Raw genomic sequence first — 6,629 nt, forward strand, 5'->3', positions numbered from 1 at the left:
ATCTCTCATTAGCTCTTATTGGATCTCTTCCATAGGATCAAATAATTCAAGGGCTTATTGGACATCTAATAAGATAGGGGTTCTGATGGATATCTTATATATGAACCTCTAATCATTGCAATGCCTACAATTTGTGTATGACCCTCTAGGCCCAATATCGAGCCGGTCATGATTAATACATATTAGAACTCCTTTTAGCTCAGTGAATCATTATTAGAACTCTCTAGTCTAATAATTCATACCTATTAGAACCCTCTAGTCTCATAGTTGCACATTTGGGGATACTAGAGCTATAGTGCAGGTGCTCATTAGAGAATGAGTTTACTGATTAATCTACTCATGGAATGCTAGATGGTTAATGATACCTCATTATCAGACATCGATTCAGTTGTCCTAGTGGTGTATATGGTCCATAGACTTGAGACACTAATTATCCTGTATGAGTACTCAACTCTTCGATACCAGACTTATAGGTTTAGAAGTTTCAGATCGAGCACAACCGGTCATCAAGAGTAGTAGTAAAGCTTACAAGGGCTATTGAGTGTCAATAGAAAATTAACCGCTCTCGATGTTATAAGAGAAATATCTCAAATGTTCTTGCTTAAACAAATCTTTGACTATGGTCATTCAGATTGAGAGAGAGAGTTCTCTGGGAGAGTGAGATTTGAGTAGAAACCGTATGAGTTTGACAATATCATGCCCAGCATATGGTCTCTGGGATATTAGATAGATGAGGGACTATAGGTACTGAAGACAAATAGACCCAAATGATTGAATTCCCCTATATCATTTGGGGACTATGGCGTAGTGGCCAAGTACATCCATAATTAATGAGTTGAGTGAATTATTTTGAAGATAATAATTCACTGGGCTAGAAGGAGTTCAAACAGGTATGACTCATGGCCAGCTCGATATTAGGCCTAGAGGGTTGCATACATATAGTAATATAAGTGGCTTGGGTAGTTAGATGAAGATCCAGTACCTAATAGAGTAGGATATATTTTGGTTAAGTTGATAGGGGACCTCTATAATAGGATGGAACCAAATATGGTAATCTAAAGGCTTCTTAATTGCCACCTCTTATTCTCCTCTCCCTTTCTCCTCCTTAGATAACAGATGAAGATTTAGGCACCGATTTAAGGAGCGTCGTTAAAGCCCTGCCATGTGGATCGCTGCTAGAGAGGAGGCGCTTGACCTCCTTCACTCCTATAGATCTATAGGGATTCAAGGATATATGATCTCCCATAGTAAAACACAATTATCTTACACGTGGATTTAAGTTTTGTGGGTTTTGTGCACCAATCTCTATATAATGATCTAGATTTCTCTACGTAGCAAAAGAACATAAATACAAAATCCTAAATTTTCTAAAGATATGTTCATTATCGTGTGAATAATTGGTGCATAAATCTAAAAAAAAAACTACGTATATTAAAGATTATGTTACCTAGGGAGATCATATATCCTTGAATCCTTATATATCTCTATGAAGGGGTAAATTAGGTCAAGCATCCTAATCTCTAGTGGTGATCTATACAACAGTACTACGACGATGCTCCTCGAATCTCCAAGCCTACTATCTGAGGAGGAGAAGGGGACGAGAATTTGAGAGGTAACCCAAAAAGGCTATAGCCTATGAACCATTGATTCCCTCATATTTAAAAAGGTCTCTTGTTAACTTAACCCTTATAAATCATGTCATATTGAGTATTGAATCTCTATCCAACTACCCAAGCCTCTTAGATTAGTAGATCTCTAACCAATAATCTCTCATTAGCTCTTATTGAATCTCTTTTATAGGATCCAATAATTCAGGGGCTTATTGGACATCCAATAAGATAGGGGTTCCGACGGATATCTCATATCCGAACCTCTACTCATTACAATGCCTATCATTTGTGTGTGACCCTCTAGGCCCAATATCGAGCCGATCATGATTCATACCTATTAGAACTCCTTCTGGCTTAGTGAATTATTATTTTCAAAATAATTCACTCGATTCATCGACTACGGATGTACTAGGCCACTACGCCGTAATCCCCAGATGATATAAGGGAATCCAATCCATTGGACATGTTGCTAGTCATAGGTGCCATATAAGCCAATCATGTGACTGATGACACGTGTGACTTGACACGTAGTCTTTTTATTTATTATTATATTTTATTATTTTATCACTTTATATTGTATATTGCTTGAATATATTGTGATGTCCTTGGATTTGTGTAATGGGAATAAGATCGTGATGATAACACGATAATAAGATCGATTCAGCTTTAAACACATATCTTAAATAATCCCGGTCATATGTTACTAAAGAGGGACATCGAGATAATAAAACAGATTGGTGTGTTGTATACCCATCCATATAATGGATGTAGCTAGTCTCATAGCTGCTTGTGTGGGGACACTAGGGATACAGTAGAGATGCTTATTGGAGAATGAGGTCACTGATTGATACTCTTACAGAATGCTGGATGGTTTATGATGCATTATTGTTAAAGAGCGATTTCATAGTCCCAGTGGTGTATCTGGTCCTTAGACTTGAGACAACAAGGATGTCATGTATGAGTTCTCCACATTTTAACACCGGACTTATAGGTCTGGAGGTTCCAGATCTAACACAACCATTCATCGGGAGTAGTAGCCAACCTTACAAGGACTATTGAGTGTCAATAGAGAATCATCCACTCTCAGTGTTATGAGAGAAATATCTCATATGTTCTTGCTAAAATAAATCTCTGGCTAGGGTCATTCGGATTGAGAGAGAGAGTTCTCTAGGAGAATCCGATTAGAGCGAGACTCGAGTAGAAACCGTAAGGGTCTGATAGTACCATGCCTGGTATATGATCTCTGAGATATTAGATGGTTGAGGAAATATAGGTATATGGTAACTGAGGACAAACATGTCAATAGATTGGATTTCCCAGTATCGTCTGGGGACTGCGGCGTAGTGGCCTAGTACGTCCACAGTCGATGAGTCGAGTGAATTATTATGGAGATAATGATTCACTGAGCCAGAAGGAGTTCTGATAGGTATGACTCACGGCTAACTTGATATTGGGCTTAGAGCGTCAAACACATATAGTAGGTGTTGCGATGAGTAGAGGTTCGAATATGAGATATTCGTCGGAACCCCTATCTTATTGGATATCTAATAAGCTATTGAATTATTGAATTATATGGATGAGATCTAATAAGAGCTCATGAGAGATTATTGGATAGAGATCCACTAATCAATATGCTTGGGTAGTTGGATGGAGATCCAATACCAAATAGAGCAGGATTCATTAGGATTAAGTTGACAAGAGACCTCTATAAATAGGGAATCAGTGGTTCATAAGCTAGAGCCTTTTTGGTTTGCCTCTCCTATTCTCCTCTCCTTCTCCTCAAATAGGCTTGGAGTTTTGAGGAGCATCGTCGTAGCCCTACTATGTGGATCACCGCTAGAGAGGAGGACGATTGACCTCATTCACTCTCTCCTAAAGATCTGCAGGGATTCATGGATATATGATCTCTCAAGATAACACAATCTTTCATTTACACATTTTTAAATTTCACAGATTTTTGCGTACCAATTTTCACATGATGATGAATGTATCTTTAGGAAATTGAGGATTTTATTTTTTATTCTTTTGCTGCGCATGTGATGTCACCCCCAAGATTTTCCTACACCTGTCTGTCCTCAGTTATCGTGTACCTATAGTCCATCATCTATCTAATATCTCAAAGACTGTATACCGGGTATGGTACTATTAGATTCATATGGTTTCTCCTCGAGTCTCGCTCTAATCAGATTCTCCAAAAAAAAACTATTTTTCTCTCAATCCAAATGACCCTGGCTAGGGATTTGTTTGAGCAAGAACATATGAGATATTCCTCTCATGACACTGAGAGTGGATGATCCTCTATCGACATTCAATAGTGATTATAAGGTTGATTACCACTCATGATGACCGGTTGTATTAGATTTGGAATCTCCAGACCTATAAATGTGGTATAAAAAAATGGAGTACTCATATAGGACATCCTTGATGTCTTAAGTCTAAAGACCAGATATACCACTAGGACTACGCAATCACTGTCTAACAATAAGGAATCATCAACCATCCAACATTCCATAAGCGGATCAATCAGTGAACTCATTCTCCATTGAGTACCTTTACTGTATCCCTAGTGTCCCCACACGAGCAGCTATAAGACCAATTGTATCCACTATATGGACGGATATACAGCACACCAGTCTGTTTGGTTATCTCGATGTCCCTCTTAAGTAACATATGACCGAGATTATTTAGGATCTGTGTTTAAAGGTGAATCGGTCTCATTATCGTGATCTCATCACGATCTGATTCTTATTACACAGATCCATGAACATCACAATATATTCAAGCAATATACAATATAAAGTGATAAAATAACAAAGAAGAATAAGAAAAAAAAATGTATATCAAGTTACACGTGTGATCACTCACGTGATTAGTTTGCAGGGCACATATAACTAGCATCGCACATATACGTATTTAATATATATCTACATCATATGCAAATATATATACATATCTAGTAGTGTACATGCAATCACATATCACATGAGTAATCATACTAAATGATTATGGACCACAGCCTAATATAATCAAGCCTAAGCTAGCGGGCCCAATTACTCACATCATGATCTATGTGTGCTTCAGCATATTTTTATACCATATGATCATGCATCTCATCCTCGTCGGTTCCGTCGACAGCTTGGTGCATCTCCATGTGTCGCGATCGTCCGTCTCAGCCTCGTGGTTCCCGCTATCGCCTCCACACTCCCAATACTCCTCATCATGTAATAACAACATAATCATAAGCACATAAGCCCGATAATAAATGAGAAAAAATAGAGACTCTTAAGCCTCAATAATAATAATAATAATAATAATAATAATAATAATAATAATAATAATAATAATAATAATAATGATCCAATCACACACATACCTCACATCACACGGTCCATAATCATTCGTCCAAATCATATATCACATGTATATATTATTATATACGACTACTAGATAAATAATAATAGTTAATTAAATCTTTTAATTAACTAATTTTTTTAAAATTCATGATATAAAGAGAATTTTTTGAATTATGAAGGGTATTTTTATAATTTGGATAGAAAGGACAAAACCTAAAATTTTTAAAATTTAGAGGGACAAAATTATCCTTTTGCCCAAAAAAACCCTAATCCCCTTACGATGCTTGCTATGTTGCGGTTGCCGACACCCCATCGGCGATCGCCCCTACCCGTCAGAGTAGTGCTTGCAAGTGTCGCTGTGGGCGAGCGCCACCCGCAAGCACTATACCTGCGGGTGCCGCCATTACGGTCGCCTACTACAGGCAGGCCGTCGGCTATAAGCCGCTGGCTTTAAGCCACAAGCTACAACCCGTCGATCGTTGGCACGTAGATAGCCAAGGCTGCAAGCAGCCTTTGGCCACTCTGCATGGGCAGCAACAATTGCTATCCTTTCTTGCCTTTGCATTAATAATTTTAATGTCAAAAGCCTTTCTAAAACACATTAAGAATTCATTAAGAATTTAAATAAATTCATTAGCCTTTCTAAAACATGTCAAAAGTCTTTCTCGTCAAATGAGATTATTTTTTAGTTTTTAAATAAATTAATTAAGAATTATTATAATATTAGTGGCTCATTATAATTTTATGTGGATGTAAATGTAATTTTTTTTAAATATAAATATAGTTAAAAAATATATGAATTAACCTAAATGATTGGTAGATAAAAGAAAAGTTAGGCTTATAAATTTAAGAAATATATTTATGAGTATAAATAAACTTCTAAATAATGGTATATAAGTTTCATGATATCATTACTTTCTTTAAATTTAAGAAAAATACTATTGATCAATATTTAAATCTAAAGATAAGTAGGACAAAACTTATTATATTGATCCTAGATAGTGGTGATATTGATTTATTGTATAAAACCAAGATATTTCTCACTAGAAATTTTAAGATGATTGATATGATTAAGATAATTTATTTTATTAACATAGAGATATCTATGTATATATCTTAATAATTATTAAGACTATCTTAGAAATGATTTAAATGATTTATTAATCGAGTCTCGGAGAGGTTTAGCATGTAGATTTAAATGATTTATTAATTGACAAAGATGTACTATTTAATCAAGGCTAATGTTTTTTAAAATTGACTTAGAAAATAATTAAAGAAAAAACAAATGAAAGAAAAACTCGTTACATATGCATAGTTAAAAGTATACTATATGCTCAAGTCTGATCAAATATTAATTTTATAATTGAAATATTTGGTAGATATTAGAGTTATCCAAAAATAAAATATTGAAAGATTGTAAAAATAATAATAAATTATTTGAAAGGGATAAAGGATTATATGCTAACATATAAGTTATCAAGTAGGAATTTCACTTTACATTTTATATTTATATTAAATGTAGGGATAATTTATAAAAAATATAAATTAATAATAGAAGTTAATTTTATGGTATATTTTGAAACCATTAATTAAACTTTATAACTATGAAATTTTATCTAAGGACTTGGTGTGGTCAGATTCAATTACCAAATTATTGAATATTTGT

This window comes from Musa acuminata, chromosome BXJ1-6 (genome assembly GCF_036884655.1).
Source record: "Musa acuminata AAA Group cultivar baxijiao chromosome BXJ1-6, Cavendish_Baxijiao_AAA, whole genome shotgun sequence".
NCBI lineage: Eukaryota > Viridiplantae > Streptophyta > Magnoliopsida > Zingiberales > Musaceae > Musa > Musa acuminata.